The sequence below is a fragment of the Heteronotia binoei genome, chromosome 20 (genome assembly GCF_032191835.1).
Source record: "Heteronotia binoei isolate CCM8104 ecotype False Entrance Well chromosome 20, APGP_CSIRO_Hbin_v1, whole genome shotgun sequence".
Taxonomy (NCBI): domain Eukaryota; kingdom Metazoa; phylum Chordata; class Lepidosauria; order Squamata; family Gekkonidae; genus Heteronotia; species Heteronotia binoei.
This window is the reverse complement of record NC_083242.1, coordinates 34,556,639-34,573,580: the sequence shown is the minus strand read 5'-3', so window position 1 is coordinate 34,573,580 and position 16,942 is coordinate 34,556,639. Positions and strand designations below refer to the sequence as shown.

General features: G+C 48.8%; 1 protein-coding gene across 1 annotated transcript in view; it reads right to left on the bottom strand.

Moving 5' to 3' along the window:
* Positions 1–16,942, bottom strand: part of LLGL1 (LLGL scribble cell polarity complex component 1) — a 128,296-nt gene that overhangs the window by 98,513 nt on the left and 12,841 nt on the right.

Below are 16,942 nucleotides of genomic sequence, written 5' to 3'. Positions count from 1 at the left end.
ATATTGGATTTATATCCCGCCCTTCACTCCGAAGAGTCTCAGAGCGGCTCACAATCTCCTTTACTTTCCTCCCCCACAACAGACACCCTGTGAGGTAGATGAAAATATTGGATTTATATCCCGCCCTCCACTCCGAAGAGTCTCAGAGCGGCTCACAATCTCCTTTATCTTCCTCCCCCACAAAAGACACCCTGTGAGGTAGGTGGGGCTGAGAGAGCTCTCCCAGAAGCTGCCCTTTCAAGGACAGAGTCTCAGAGCAGCCAACAATCTCCTTTCCCTTCCTCCCCCACAACAGACACCCTGTGAGGTGGGTGGGGCTGAAAGGGCTCTCACAGCAGCTGCCCTTTCAAGGACAACCTCTGCCAGAGCTATGGGTGACCCAAGGCCATTCCAGCAGCTGCAAGCGGAGGAGTGGGGAATCAAACCCGGTTCTCCCAGATAAGAGTCTGCACAGTTAACCACTACACCAAACTGCAAAGGAGGCCATCTTCAGAAAAGTCCTGCCAAACCAGAAATCTATTCCCAACACGGGATGCCTCTGAGAAACCTATGAGCAGAGTGTGAAAGTCACTGTTTTCCCCCAAACTGGAATTCCATGGTACACTGCCTCAGAACATGGAGGCTCCATCAAGCCATTGCTGCTAACAACACTTATACCCCCTGTAGCTCTGCAGTGCAAAGAATAATGTCTTCTATGGACATTTCATGAGCTCTTGCAGGTGTTCCTGTTGGAGAACCCCCAAATAGCAACCAATTATCATCCGCAGAACCCCCAGAGTCTTTGGAAGACAGGTTGGAAAGTGCTAATTTAGTAGGAGAACCAGTATTCCTTTTCCCAAAGCAACTGCACATGCCCCAAGCAATGAGTGCCACTAAGCATGCACAGAGTTCATGGTCCCAGCAATGGGAAACCCCAAACCGGCCCCCAGCCTTCAAGTAGGGTTGTCAATCCCCAGGTGAGGGCAGGGGATCCCCCGGTTTGGAGGCCCTCCCCCCGCTTCAGGGTCATCAGAAAGCGGGGGGAGGGGAGGGGAATGTCTGCTGGGAACTCTATTATTCCCTATGGAGACTTATTCCCATAGGGTATAATGGAGAATTGATCTGTGGTTATGTGGGCCTCTGGGGGGGCTGTTTTTTGAGGTAGAGGCATCAAATTTGCAGCATAGCATCTGGCGCCCCTCTTCAAAACACCCTCCAAGTTTCAAAAGGTTTGGACCGGGGGGTCCAATTCTATGAGCACCAAAAGATGGTACCTGTTCCTTCATTATTTCCAATGGAGGGAAGGCATTTTAAACGCCAATGGAGGGAAGGCATTTTAAATGTGTGCAGTTCCCTTTCAATGTGATGGCCAGAACGCCCTTTGGAGTTCAATTGTGCTTATCACAGCCTTGCTCCTGGCTCCACCCCCAATGTCTCCTGGCTCCACCCCCAAAGTCCCCAGATATTTCTTCAGCTGGACTTGGCAACCCTACCAGCAAGCCTAGAATTCAGGGGACAGAAGAAGAAGATGATATTGGATTTATATCCCGCCCTCCACTCCGAAGAGTCTCAGAGCAGCTCACAATCTCCTTTCCCTTCCTCCCCCACAACAGACACCCTGTGAGGTGGGTGGGGCTGAGAGGGCTCTCACAGCAGCAGCCCTTCCAAGGACAACCTCTGCCAGAGCTATGGCTGACTCAAGGCCATGCTAGCAGGTGCAAGTGGAGGAGTAGGGAATCAAACCCAGTTCTCCCAGATAAGAGAGCTCTGGCTGACCCAAGGCCATTCCAGCAGGTGCAAGTGGAGGAGTGGGGAATCAAACCCGGTGCTCGCAGATAAGAGTCTGCACACTTAACCACTACACCAAACTGGCTCTCAAGTTTACTTGAGCTCTACTATCTTCTGCCTAAAACTTATGTGTGGGGTTTACTATCACACAGAACTTGTGGTTTACATCAGCAGATACAAGAGAGGCAAGATTCCAAGAACGGGGAATTGTGGCGAGACAGTGTGGCGTACTGGACAGCCATTCGGACTAGGATTGGGAGAACCAGGTTCAGCTTCTCTGGATGATCTCATCCCATCTATCTCACAGGGTTGTTGTGAGGACAAAATGCAGGAGCACGAGAGTGTACGAAACTGACTGGGGCTCTATTGGAGGGAGAAAAGCAGGTATAAACATCTAAAAAATAAACCACATTCAACTAGGTTTTACCACAAGCAATTTCTAGCAAACTACAGGAAAGTGTTTTATTTGTAGCCCATGTGTCATTCATCAGCCCCCCTGCCTTGAATCGAGGATGCCCTTTCGAGTCAGGTTATAAGTTTTAGGCATCTGATTTTTGGAACAATAATGCAACCCTTTTACAGGAAATTCTGGACCTTGGACACGCCAGTTAAGTGCCCCCACCACTGATCATAGGAACATAAGAGAAGCCATGTTGGATCAGGCCAGTGGCCCATCCAGTCCAACACTCTGTGTCACACAAGAACATAAGAGAAGCCCTGTTGGATCAGACCAATGGCCCATCCAGTCCAACACTCTGTGTCACATAAGAACATAAGAGAAGCCCTGTTGGATCAGGCCAGCGGCCCCTCCAGTCCAACACTCCGTGTCACAGAAGAACATAAGAGAAGCCCTGTTGGATCAGGCCAGTGGCCCATCCAGTCCAACACTCTGTGTCACACAAGAACATAAGAGAAGCCCTGTTGGATCAGACCAATGGCCCATCCAGTCCAACACTCTGTGTCACACAAGAACATAAGAGAAGCCCTGTTGGATCAGACCAATGGCCCATCCAGTCCAACACTCTGTGTCACAGAAGAACATAAGAGAAGCCCTGTTGGATCAGGCCAGTGGCCCATCCAGTCCAACACTCTGTGTCACAGTGGCCAAAAAACCCAGGTGCCATCAGGAGGTCCATCAGTGGGGCCAGGACACTAGAACCCCTCCCACTGCCCCCCCCCCCAAAGCACCAAGAAGACAGCGCATCACTGCCCCAGACAGAGTTCCAACAATACACTGTGGCTAATAGCCTCTGGTGGGCCTCTGCTCCAGATGTTAATCCAATCCCCTCTTGAAGCTGTCTATGTCAAAAAGGATATTACAGCATAGGAAAAAGTGCAGAAAAGGGCAACTAGAATGATTAAAGGTTTGGAACACTTTCCCTATGAAGAAAGGTTAAAACGCTTGGGGCTCTTTAGCTTGGAGAAACGTCAACTGCAGGGTGACATGAGAGAGGTTTACAAGATTTTGCATGGGATGGAGAAGGTAGAGAAAGAAGCACTTTCCTCCCTTTCTCACAATACAAGAACTCGTGGGCGTTCGATGAAATTGCTGAGCAGTCGGGTTAGAACGGATAAAAGGAGGCACTTCTTCACCCAAAGGGTGATTAACATGTGGAATTCACTGCCACAGGAGGTGGTGGCGGCCACAAGCATAGCCAGCTTCAAGAGGGGGTTAGATAAAAATATGGAGCAGAGGTGCATCAGTGGCTATTAGCCACAGTGTGTGTGTGTGTGTGTGTGTGTGTGTGCGCTCAGCAATTTCACTGATCCTTGCTCCATCTCTCAGGGAGGGGGCAGTAACCCCCCCTCCCAATACCCCTGGGAAACCCTGTTCCACTGACCCTCTGGCCTTCAAGATTTCACCAGGCCCAAGTTTGCATGCTTCTGAGCACATCTTTGCAACCACAAAGGTGGCATTTTTAAAAAAAATCACAACAGAGATTCACAGCAAGCTGAATCCTGCGCCCCATCCTCCATTTTGAACACCCAGTCTCGTGCCGAAAGGCCGCCAAAGATTCATTTACATCAAGGAAAAGACGAACAGGGCACCAACTTGCCAAACGATGCCAGGTTCCATCGTTTATTCAAGCAGCAACCGTGGGGCACGATCCGTGCCGAAAATTCAAACACTGCCTCCTGCTTCTACGCGTTCGCAACTTGTAAGGTCAGCTGCTCATCCATCAGGACTAGCGGCTTGCCCTTCAGCAACGTTTTCTATGTGACGCACTGCTAGGGTTGCCAATCCCCAGGTGGGGGCAGGGGATCCCCCGGTTTGGAGGCCCTCCCCCCACTTCAGGGACGTCAGAAAGCGGGGGGGAGGGGAGAGAAATGTCTGCTGGGAACTCTGTTATCCCTATGGAGATTTATTCCCATAGAAAATAATGGAGAATTGATCCGCGGGTATCTCGGGCTCTGGGGGGGGGCTGTTTTTTGGGGTAGAGGCACCAAATTTTCAGTACAGCATCTAGTGCCTCTCCCCAAAGTATCCCCCAAGTTCCAAAACGATTGGACCAGGGTGTCCAATTCTATGAGCCTCAAAAGAAGGTGCCCCTATCCTTCATTATTTCCTATGGAAGGAAGGAATTGAAAAGGTGTGCCGTCTCTTTAAATGTGATGGCCAAAACTCACTTTGGAGTTCAATTATGCTTGTCACACCCTTGCTCCTGGCTCCACCCCCAAAGTCTCCCAGCTCCACCCCAAAGTCCCCAGATATTTCTTAAATTGGACTTGGCAACCCTACGCACTGCATGCGCAAACAAAGCCGGAAGTCCTTCACTTTACAGCCAGCCCTGGCTGCTGATCAGACGCTTGCCGGAATCCGCACTGGGGCCACTTGGTGGTCTTCACAGCACTGGCCAAGAGCTCTACGGGAGAGCAAGGGGAGAGCCAAGCCAACCCACGCAGCGCAGGTGCGGCCTCTGCCCAACTCTGTTCCAAGCAAGGCTCAGGGGAACTCGTGTTTTAAGACCGCTGGAAAGACGGAATAAAGACTCGGCCAAGCTCGGCTAGAGAAAACAGCCCCTCCTTCCTCGCCCCCCCACCCCTGCTGGCCATCCCCTTAGCCGAGGCCTGCATCTTTCCCCCCCTCTTGGCCCCCACGGATAAATGAACCCTTTCAGCCAATTCCAGCTTCTCTTCTTTTCGGGGTCAACGTGAACGAACATTCGGCAAAAAAAGAAAAAGGAAAGGGAAAGCAGCGAAGAATGGTTCCATGAAGCTCAATCGGTGCGGGCAGCAGCTTTCTGTCTTCCCCTCCTTCACCAGCTCTCCGCGAGGACCACACCGAAAAATGGGTGACCTAACGTGCGGGGGAGGAACCCCCCCACCCCATGTCTGAACCCGGCCAAGAAAAGGAAACGCGGGCCAATTCCACACGCTTTCCCCCAGGTTCTTTCCATTACTGTGAGACTGCAGAGGAAAGGGAAATCACGTGCGTGCAGACAAGACAAGCCAGGGTGCCATAGTGGTTAATCGTGTCCGACTAGTAGCTGAAGACCCAGGATCGAACCCCCTCCTCTTGCCATGAATGCCCACTGGGTGACCTAGGGGTCAGTCACATTCTCCCAGACCGGGGTGGCCAAACTTGCTTATTGTAAAAGCCACATAGAATAAATGTCAGCTGCTTGAGAGCCACAAAGAAGGAAGGCAAATAGATGGGGGAGGGGGAAAGAAAGCAACTTTAACTTCTAAATGCATTCTTCGAGCCTCCGGTTGGCTTGGCTTGGCGAAGTGATGTAAAGAGAGAAATGCCTTCTCCAAGCCAAGCCAGCCAGCGGCTTGGAAAATGCATTTAAAGTTAAAGTTGCTTTCTTTCTACCTCTCGCTCCCCTATTTTCCTCCCTCTCTCAAACATCTGATGTTCATGTTTTGAGGCTCTCAAACATCTGACATATATTCTATGTGGCTCTTATGTTAAGCAAGTTTGGGCAGCCCAGCCCCAGGCTAACCTACCTCACAGGGTTGTTGTGAGAATAAAACAGAGGTAAAGAGAACAATGTAGGCCATTTTGGGTCCCCACCAGGGAGAAAGGGGGAGTATAAACTAAACAGATTTCCCAAAATGCGTGTTCTACTGTCCACACATCCCACGAACATACTTTTACCATGAACGAACTTCGGGGAAGATCATAGCAAAGCAGGAGAGGGTTAGGGGCCAATATCATGTAGACCAGGGGTGTCAAATATGTGGCCCAGGGGCTGAATCAGGCCCCCAGAGGGCTTTTATCAGGCCACCGAGCAATTGGCTGTCATCTACTTCCTTCTCCCTCTCTCTTGCTTCCTTCTGCATCTCCGCTTGTTTTACAAGGCTTGCTCAATCGCACAGGAGCTATAGAGCAAAACCTCTATTTTCTCTGTTGGCTGAGGCTCCTCCCTTGGGGAGGAAGTGGGGAGGAATAGCTGGCTTCGCCAGGCCCTCTCAATTGCACAGCAGAGCTACTAAGCCAAGCCTTTCTTCTTTCTGTTGGCTGAGGCTCCCCGCCCCCAGTCCCCGTAGAAGGAAGGAAAGAGCCAGAGCTTCCTTTGCCCAGTTCCCTGGATCCGAATGGAGAAATACAAAGGAAGCACCTTTAAGACCAACAAGTCCTAATGTTTTAAGAATGTTTTATTTTAAGATTTCGGTTTCTCAAAAAATCTTTAGTCGTGTTTGTCTGTGTCCTTTAGAAAGTGTATAACTCTGCTACCTAATCTTAAAGAGGTACACAAACGGCACAACCCCACACAGCCTGGCCCAACAAGGTCTCGTTTAGGTCAGATCCGGCCCTCATAACAAATGAGTTTGACACCCCTGAGGAGATGGTAAAAAGGAAAAGAAAAAAGGAGCACAACTCCAGATTCGATGCAAAGCCAGAGCAAACCTTCCGCACAAAGCAAACACGATCAGCTAGGAAAATCAGAGAACTACGGTATGTTGCAGTCAAGTATTAGGAGGCAAATGTGGAGATTAACCCAGACAGGATCTAGGGCAGGGTGTCAAACTCATTTGTTATGAGAGCCGAATCGGACATAAATGAGCCCTTGTCGGGCTGAGCCAGGTGTAATGTCATGCCAGGTAGCAGAGAGATAAGCTTTATAAAGAACGCAAACGCAATTAAAGATTTTTTTAAAAACTTTCAAAAACACGCTTAAAACATTAGCCCCCGTTGGTCTTAAAGGTGCTTTCTTTATATATCTCCCGTGCGATCCAGGGAACTGGGCAAAGGAAGCTCTGGCTCTTTCCTTCCTTCTCCAGGGGACCAGGAGGGAAGGGGCCTCAGCCAATAGACGGAAGAGAGGCTTGGCTCAGTAGCTCTGCTGTGTCATTGAGAGAGCCCGGCAAAGCAAGCTCTCCCTCCCCCCCCACTTCCTCCCCAAGGGAGGAGCCTCAGCCAATGGAGAAAACAGAGGCTATGTTATGTAGTTCCTGTGCAATTAAGCAAGCCTGGCAAAGCAAGCTGTTATGCAGAAGGAAGCAAGAGAGAGGGAGAAGGAAGCAGAAGACAGCCAGTTGCTCGGGGGCCTGATAGGAGCCCTCCGGGGGCCTGATTCAGCCCCTGGGCCACATGTTCGACACCCCTGATCTAGGGCTTGGATCCAGCCAAGGGATGTGAGCCTGCCTCGGCGGGGAGGGCGGGATATAAATAAAAGTTTATTATTATTATTATTATTTCCACAGATGCAAGGAATTCCACATACCGAGCCTTATTTTCCTCACTTTCCCCTACTAAGGTGGCCCAAAATGCCCACCAAGCCCGTTTCCTAGCGGTGCACAGCTTTTGGAGAGAAGGAAGCGGAAAATGTCACACTCCATGGGCGGAAATTCTTGCCCCCTGGAAAGATCAAGTCTGGATACAACTCTAGGCTGAGGAACGCTAAGCCCCTTTGGTCCAATCAACAAAATGGCACTGTAGTCTCTCCATCTGCCCAGCAACAGCCAGGAAAGAACCAGAGCACAGAACTCAATTGGGTCAATATTCTGCATTCTCCGCTCAGACAGTATCCCAAATGCATACGAGTTCATCGTCAGGAGCACTGAATGCCCGGATACTGAAAGAGAACTGGAATTCAGCATTCAATGAGAGTGGAAAGAATGTGCAAATCTGCATACGGCAATTTGCTTTTACTCGCCTAGGGAAGGAGGAAGAATTCCCGGAGGGCAATAAAACCCCTCCCCCACGAACCGGAAACCAAAAGGAGTGGCTGCAGACAATTATCCACAAACATCTCTGGCACCTTTTCAAGCACCTCCCGAGACCATTAAGGACTAGAAGACTGGTTTTTAAAACATTCCTACTCGCAGCTTATTTCAACAGAACATTAAAGGCCTTCTCTTACATGTCAAGGACTGCCTCACGTCTGGGTTGCGTACATTAAGACGGGGGTGTCAAGCTCATTTGTTAGGAGGGCCGGATCGGAGGTCAATAAGACCTTCTCAGGCCCGGCTGCGTGTGTCATGAAATGTAATGCCATGAGATATACACTTTACAAAGGGCGCGGACAAACACAAATGGGCTGCGATCACACACACATTAAATAATGCACTTCCAATGCATTTTCCAACTGGATTTTGCCGGTTCGCATAATAAAATCCACTCGGAAAGTGCACTGAAAGTGGATTTAAAACGCACTTTCAAGAGTGTATGTGATCGCAGCCTTGAAGGTTTTTTAAAAAAAACTTTAAAGAAAACATGCTTAAAACAACAGCACTCTTTTGTTTGTCTGATAACTGACACCTCTTACTCTGGATTACTGCATCAAAATCTGGAGACATTGTCTGTGCTGAAGCAATCCTGAGTATGCTGTCCAGGTGTTTCTTGGGTGCATATTTATTTATTTATATTTCGATTTATATCCCGCCCTTCCCACCGAAATGGCTCAGGGCGGCTCACAGTATCTGTAAGCTGCAAACCTACTTTTGATATACTGGAATTCATTACAGAAATATCATGGTCAATGCTTTGAGCCTAAGACGTAGAGGGAAATATGAAATGGCTGGGCACTGGGAGCTCTTGCACATAATCTGCTTCCTGCGCTGGTCAGCCGATGGAGAAACTAGAGGCTTTGCTCTGTAGCTTGACTGAGCAAGCCTGGCAAAGGAAGTTGTGATGCAGAAGGAAGCAGGAAACGGTGAATTGCTTGCAACCCTGACAGAAGCCCTCCAAGGGCCTGATCCGGCCCTCGGGCTGCACAGATGACACCCCTGCATTAAGTGTTTCATGACTCTGCTCTGGTAAGACCTCACCTGGAGTCTTGTGTTCAGTTTTGGGCACCACATTTTAAGAAGGATATAGACAAGCTGGAACGGGTCCAGAGGAGGGCGACGAAGATGGTGAGGGGTCTGGAGACCAAGTCCTAGGAGGAAAGGTTGAAGGAGCTGGGGATGTTTAGCCTGGAGAGGAGGCAGCTGAGAGGTGATATGATCACCATCTTCAAGTACTTGAAGGGCTGTCCTATAGAGGATGGTGCAGAACTGCTTTCTGTGGCCCCAGAAGGTAGGACCAGAACCAACAGGTTGAAATTAAATCAAAAGAGTTTCCGGCTCAACATTAGGAAGAACTTCCTGACCGTTAGAGCGGTTCCTCAGTGGAACAGGCTTCCTCCTCGGGAGGTGGTGGGCTCTCCCTCCTTGGAGGTTTTTAAACGGAGGCTGGATGGCCATCCGAAAGCAATGAAGATCCTGTGAATTTAGGGGGAGGGGTTTGTGAGTTTAGAGCGGTTCCTCAGTGGAACAGGCTTCCTCCTTGGGAGGTGGTGGGCTCTCCTTCCTTGGAGGTTTTTCAACAGAGGCTAGATGGCCATCTGACAGCAATGAAGATCCTGTGAATTTAGGGGGAGGCGTTTGTGAGTTTAGAGCCGTTCCTCAGTGGAACAGGCTTCCTCCTCGGGAGGTGGTGGGCTCTCCTTCCTTGGAGGTTTTGAAACAGAGGCTAGATGGCCATCTGACAGCAATGAGGATCCTGTGAATTTAGGGGGAGGGGTTTGTGAGTTTCCTGCACTGTGCAGGGGGTTGGACTAGATGACCCTGGAGATCCCTTCCAACTCTAGGATTCTATGACTCCAGAGCAAATCCAATGTACAGTTGGCATCACAGGATAGGAGAAATATAGAGAAGCTGCAGAATAACTCACGCAGAAGACCGACAAAAAACTTGATACCCAGAGACTCGAGTGTGAGTCCACCCTCCCTCCTTTCTTGTCCACGTAACTGACAGAACTGGAACTCAGGCCTTCCTCATCTCAACCAGCTTCGAACATCTTAAATGTACGGCTGACTCAGCACGACTTGCAGTCGCCATAATAAGTTACTGGTTTGCTCAACAAACTGGATCATCTTCCAGACTTCAGTGACAAACCCGTGACTGAGTAAACCCCGTTTGCTTCCTGGATACCTTTTCTCCCCCTCTCAGAATGAAGGTGATCCTCCCCGTGCTGTCATTTCAGTGCCCAGAACATCAAACTGAGAGGATTCTCACAGCAGCTGCCCTTTCAAGGACAACCTCTGCCTTGGGTCAGCCATAGCTCTGGCAGAGGTTGTCCTTGAAAGGGCAGCTGCTGTGAGAGTCCTCTCAGCCACACCCACCTCACAGAGTGTCTGTTGTGGGGGAGGAAGGTAAAGGAGATTGTGAGCCACTCTGAGACTCTTCGGAGTGGAGGGCGGGATATAAATCCAATATCTTCATCTACCTCACAGGGTGTCTGTTGTGGGGGAGGAAGGGAAAGGAGATTGTGAGCCGCTCTGAGACTCTTCGGAGTGGAGGGCGGGATATAAATCCAATATCTTCATCTACCTCACAGGGTGTCTGTTGTGGGGGAGGAAGGGAAAGGAGATTGTGAGCCGCTCTGAGACTCTTCAGAGTGGAGGGCGGGATATAAATCCAATATCTTCATCTACCTCACAGGGTGTCTGTTGTGGTGGAGGAAGGTAAAGGAGATTGTGAGCCACTCTGAGACTCTTCAGAGTGGAGGGCGGGATATAAATCCAATATCTTCATCTACCTCACAGGGTGTCTGCTGTGGGGGAGGAAGGGAAAGGAGATTGTGAGCCGCTCTGAGACTCTTCGGAGTGGAGGGCGGGATATAAATCCAATATCTTCATCTACCTCACAGGGTGTCTGTTGTGGGGGAGGAAGGTAAAGGAGATTGAGAGCCGCTCTGAGACTCTTCGGAGTGGAGGGTGGGATATAAATCCAATATCTTCATCTACCTCACAGGGTGTCTGCTGTGGGGGAGGAAGGGAAAGGAGATTGTGAGCCGCTCTGAGACTCTTCGGAGTGGAGGGCGGGATATAAATCCAATATCTTCATCTACCTCACAGGGTGTCTGTTGTGGGGGAGGAAGGGAAAGGAGATTGTGAGCCGCTCTGAGACTCTTCGGAGTGGAGGGCGGGATATAAATCCAATATCTTCATCTACCTCACAGGGTGTCTGTTGTGGGGGAGGAAGATAAAGGAGATTGTGAGCCGCTCTGAGACTCTTCGGAGTGGAGGGCGGGATATAAATCCAATATCTTCATCTACCTCACAGGTTGTCTGTTGTGGGGGAGGAAGGGAAAGGAGATTGTGAGCCGCTCTGAGACTCTTCGGAGTGGAGGGCGGGATATAAATCCAATATCTTCATCTACCTCACAGGGTGTCTGTTGTGGGGGAGGAAGGGAAAGGAGATTGTGAGCCACTCTGAGACTCTGAAATTCAGAGCGGAGGGCAAGGTATAAATCCAATATCATCATCAACAACTTATCACATCAAAGCACAATTAATGTAAGACCCAGCGTGGAGCGGTGGTTAAAGTGTGCGACTAGAATATGGGAAGTCCAGGTTCAAAACCCCACGCTGCCTTGAGCCCTTTGGCCAGCCACGCTCTCTGAGCCTGACCTACCTCGAAGGGCTGTTGTGAGCATTAAATGAAGGAGAGGGGAATGATGTAAATAGCTTTGGGTGCCCTATGAGAGGAAAGATGAGGAAATTATTTAATAAGAAGCCATAGTTTGAAATCCCAATATGTTGAGCTCCCACAAACAAAACCACGGTTTATAGCCAAGGTGGCCAAACTGTGGCCCTTTCACACATATTGTGTGGCTCTTGAAGCCTCCATCAACCCACCAGCTAGCTCCGAGAAGACATTTGTCTCTTTAAATCTCTTCTCCAAACCAAGCACGTCAGTGGCTTGGAGAATGCATTTAAAGTTAAAGTTGCTTTATTTCTATCTCTCCCTCCCTCCCTCCCCTGATCTATTTTCCTTCCTGTCCTGTGGCTCTAACATCGGACATCTATTCTGTATGGCTCTTACATTCAGCAAGTTTGGTCACCCCTCATTTATAAAGGTAAAGGAAACCATCCCTGTGCAAGCACCAGTCGTTTCCGACTCTGGGGTGACGTTGCTTTCACAACGTTTTCACGGCAGACTTTTCACGGGGTGGTTTGCCCTTGCTTTCCCCAGTCATCTACACTTCCCCCCTCCCCTGCAAGCTGGGTCCTCATTTGACCGACCTCGGAAGGATGGAAGGCTGCGTCAACCTCGAGCCGGCAACCTGAACCAGCTTTCGCTGGGATCGAACTCAGGTCTACTGCAGTTTTACCACTCTGTGCCATGAGGCCCTCATTCATAGGGATGCCCAAATATGAACATATGAAGCTACCTTATGCTGAATCAGACCCCCCTCGGTCCATCAAAGTCAGTCTTGTCTACTCAGACTGGCAGCGGCTCTCCAGGGTCTCAAGCTGAGGTTTTTCACGCCTACTTGCCTGGACCCTTTTTAGTTGGAGATGCCAGGGATTGAACCTGGGACCTTCTGCTTACCAAGCAGATGCTCTACCACCGAGCCACCATCCCGCCCCGCAGAGAGATTCAGAAGCCATGCCTCAGCACTCGAGTCAGAACTAAGTGTGGCTCCCTTCTGAGCTTCCACGGCATAGCTAATCCGGGTGTGTCACGACACCACCTTGTCTGAGCGACCATGGGGACTAGCAGCTCGCTTTTTAAAGCCGACACAAATTCACCAAAGACCGGATTACACTGGAGGCCTTCCCTCGTTGGTTCGAAAACCACCCCGCAGGACTGAGAGCCTTCCCAAGCACCAAGGCAGAGCAAAGCAGTAATTAGAGGCATTTAAAGCTCCAAAATAATTAAAAAAAATAAATAAAGGAGACAGCCTTAGCTGGACAGATGTGGTCACGAGATCACTCGAGGCACGGAAAGAGATGGCATCTGCCCCAGCTGTGCTGATTTCAGTGTTTATCGAGTTTGGCATGCCGGACTTGGTGTTTTAAAAAATGCCTTCGGAATGGAGATGCCTCCGGAATGAGTCACCGTATCTCGCCATCCCATCAGGGCCCCGGCTGGTAGGACAGCCCGAGAGACACCCTGCATCATTTCACAGGCCGAAAGAGGCCGGGCTTCAGAAGCAAGCGTCCTCTTTCCAGACCCAGGGAACGCCCAGTCAAACAAAGGAGAGTGCCCTGAAGGTAAAAAAAAAATCTCGCCAGGATCTCCTGAGGAAGCAGGTTGGTTTGTTTCCTTTGCAAAAAACTGCATACTGCTGAGCGGCATTTTATGCCGCTTAAAAAAACCCTCATAAACACCAACAGCGATTCCAAAAGCCACCTCCGCGTCCCAGCTTCAACTAGGCCAAACTTGTGTAACGTAAGGAAAAGGAAAAGGTCCCCTGCGCAAGCACCAGTCGTTTCCGACTCTGGGGTGACGTTGCTTTCACAGCGTTTTCACGGCAGACTTTTTTTAACGGGGTGGTTTGCCGTTGCCTTCCCCAGTCATGCTTAACGTAAGAGCCACATAGAATAAAAGCCAGCTTTCTGAGAGCCACAAAACATGAACATCAGATGTTGGAGGGAGGGAGGAAGCTAGCTAGCTAGCTGAGGGGAGGTAAGAGGGCGAAAGAGGTGGAAAGAAAGCAACTTTAAGTGCATTCTCCAAGCCGCCGGCTGGCTTGGCGAAGCGATTTAAAGAGAAAAATGTCTTTTCCAAGTCAGCCAACAGGGCAGCTGCGAGAGCCACCCAATATGTGCGAAAGAGCCAAATGTGGTTCCCGAGCCGCAGTTTGGCCGCCCCTGAACTAGGAGAAACAAGCTTGGAAACCATCCCTTCCTTATTCGCCTCAGGCGAGCAGAAAGTGTCTCCAGGTGAGCACACTTGGAAAGGAGAGGGTAGCCATGCCCAAGGGAGATGCGCCACAAATGAGATTATAATTCATGGGCAGGTTGACCGTGGGACGAGTTTTTTCGACACCCTGCTATTTACACTTGACAATTATCCAGGGAGGGAACGCAGCTCGGTGGCAGAGCGGTTGCTTCGCATGCAGAACGTCCCACGGCCAAACGATCAGGGACTAGGAAAGATTTTGGCCAGCGATCCTGGAGAGGCGCTGCCGGTCAAGATAGACCAACGGTGTGCTCTGGCCCCTCGCTCTCCTTCGGCATCAGTATCCTTCATCTGAACACTACGCAAAGCTGCAGGTGAAGAGCCAAAGAGGAGCTGCTAAGGATTCCGCTCTTCCCAGCGTTCTGCCCTTACTAAGCCTCCGAGCAAACAGGCACTGGAATCTGCAAACTCCAGCCTTACAACATTAGCTTCGACATACAGAGAGGCAATACACGAGGCTGTCTGTAGCTCTGGGCTGTTTGAGGTTAATAACGTCTCTGCTGTTAATGAAAGAGAGACCCCCTCCTGCCTTATAACAACCTATCTGGAATATTCTGGCCGAGGTCCTGGTAAGCAAACTTCACCCCCACCCAGGCTTTTTTTTGTCGCAAGACCTCCTTTGCATATTAGGCCAGGTTCCCTGACGCAGCCAATCCTCCCGGAGCTTACACAAGGCCCTGTACGAAGAGCCCTGTAAGCTCGTGGAGGATTGGCTACATCAGGGGGACGTGGTCTAATATGCAAAGGAGCACCTGCTACAAAATGAGCCCCGGACTCTTCTCGATCTTTTTGAACCTGGGGGAACTGGGAGGGTTATTTTCCGAACTTAGTTTTGTGAACCTTTCCTAATGGATCCTACCATCGATTTTTAAAGACAGAGCCAACAAAACGGAGAACTTGGAAAACAGAATTGTCACTTGGTCGCTTATTCGCCTGGAGCAGATTTCCACTCACCAGAGGAGACTAGCTATCCATACCCTCAAATCCGAAGGCATAAGGAAGCCGATGCTCAGCTCTTTTCCCTTCCCTGCCCCAACTGGGCTTTCCAGGGTCATGACAGACGCTCAGCCTACAAACCACAACTGAAGGAGCGCCATTTTTAATTTAAACCACAATTGAAAGCGCGGCAACAAATGCCAGGAGAACCAGCAAGAGCTGAAGCCACAAAGAAGTGCATGTAATATAAAGAAAAAAGGAATTACTGCCTGATGCCCAATAAGCTTCCTAGGGTTCCCCACGCCTTAAGTCACCGCAGCAGAGGAGAGAGTGGCCATGCCACAAACATATTAACCAAGAGCAGAGATGACCAAACTGTGGCTCTTTCACACATATTGTGTGCTCTCGAAGCCCCCATGGCCCTGCCAGCCGGCTTGGAGAAGGTACTTGTCTCTTTACATCACTTCACCAAGCCATGCCAGCTGGCGGCTCGTAGAATGTGCTTAAAGTTAAAGTTGCTTTCTCTCCACCTTTCTCTCCCCCATCTATTTTCCTTCCTTCCCTTTCTCCTTCCTGTTTTGCAGCTCTCAAACATCTGACATTTATTCTATGTAGCTCTTACGTTTTTTTTTGGGGGGGGGTTGTTTTGTTTTTAAAAAAACAAAACTTTTATTGGCGTCTGCAACAATACAAAGTCACAGTAATGTTATTGCAATCACAATACGCTAACTTAAACTTAACAGCAACATCAAACAACATTTAACAAAAGCAAATATCCTAATTATAAAAAAAATAAAGATACAATATTTTATAAAAAAAAGTCATACCTTATTGCTACAAAGAGGTTACATCAATAGAATTTCTTTGTACACTGCATTCCGATTAAAAGAGGTAACATACCAAGGTTCCGTATCTATTTTTTCTAGGATTGGAGATATGTGGCTCTTATTGGAAGATGATGATATTGGATTTATATCCCGCCCTTCACTCCAAATCTCAGAGTGGTCACAATCTCCTTTACCTCCCCCCCCCCTCACCACAACAGACACCCTGTGAGGTGGGTGGGGCTGAGAGAGCTCTCCCAGAAGCTGCCCTTTCAAGGACAACTCCTACGAGAACTATGGCTGACCAAAAGCCATTCCAGCAAGTGCAAGTGGAGAAGTGGGGAATCAAATCCGGTTCTCCCAGATAAGATTCTGCGCACTTAACCACTGCACCAAACTGGCTCATGTTAAGCAAGTTTGGGCACCTCTGACCTAGAGTATATTACCGACCCCAGAATACCTACCCAATGTCCCGCTGTCTCACCCCACTACTGACTGAAAGCATCAAGTGTTCATCACAGGCTACGTGTGAACACCCCCCCCCCAAGAAAAGCACTTAAATCAGGGTTTGCAAAGAAATTTTCCAAATTCTGCACCCCACAAGACTTTTTCAAACAAAAACTACACAGGAAAATGCTGGAAATGTCAAAACATAGATGGAACCTTCTTTCATATGTGGCAGACCTATAAAAAAAAGAAAAATAACTGGAAAGAAATACGCCAAAAACGCAGAACATATTAGTTTAAATTCTCAATGGAGGCCAAGACCTATTAAGCGTTTTGCCTAACAAACTGCCAAAAACTTTAGAAAAGCTATTCAATGCACGGTGACAGCGGTTAGAACTATTTACGCAGCAAAATGGAAATTAGACATCTGTCCACGTTTAGAAGAATGGGAAAGTAAACTTGCGGAATATGCAGTAATGGCAAAATTAACAGCCTATTTGAGAGACAGGTCTATTATGAAACTTGAGGAGAGACAGAGTATGTATTATGCTAGCAGGAGACAAACTTAAAGTTAGAAAATATATACAGATGTATGGTAATGAGAAAGAAGCAGAATTAAAATCTGTTCCAAAGATAGTATCTAGAATACAAATGGGTTTTCGAAATGGGATATATAATAGACTTTCTTTGATATACTACTTATCAAAGGTTCTAATGAATATTTAGAAGTGGCAAAAATGTGTTATATTGAATATGTAGTTATGCTGAAACTAGTGTTATAGTCAAAATAGATTAGTTATGAAGTTCGAGACTTAAATGATGAATATACAATTGTATACCAA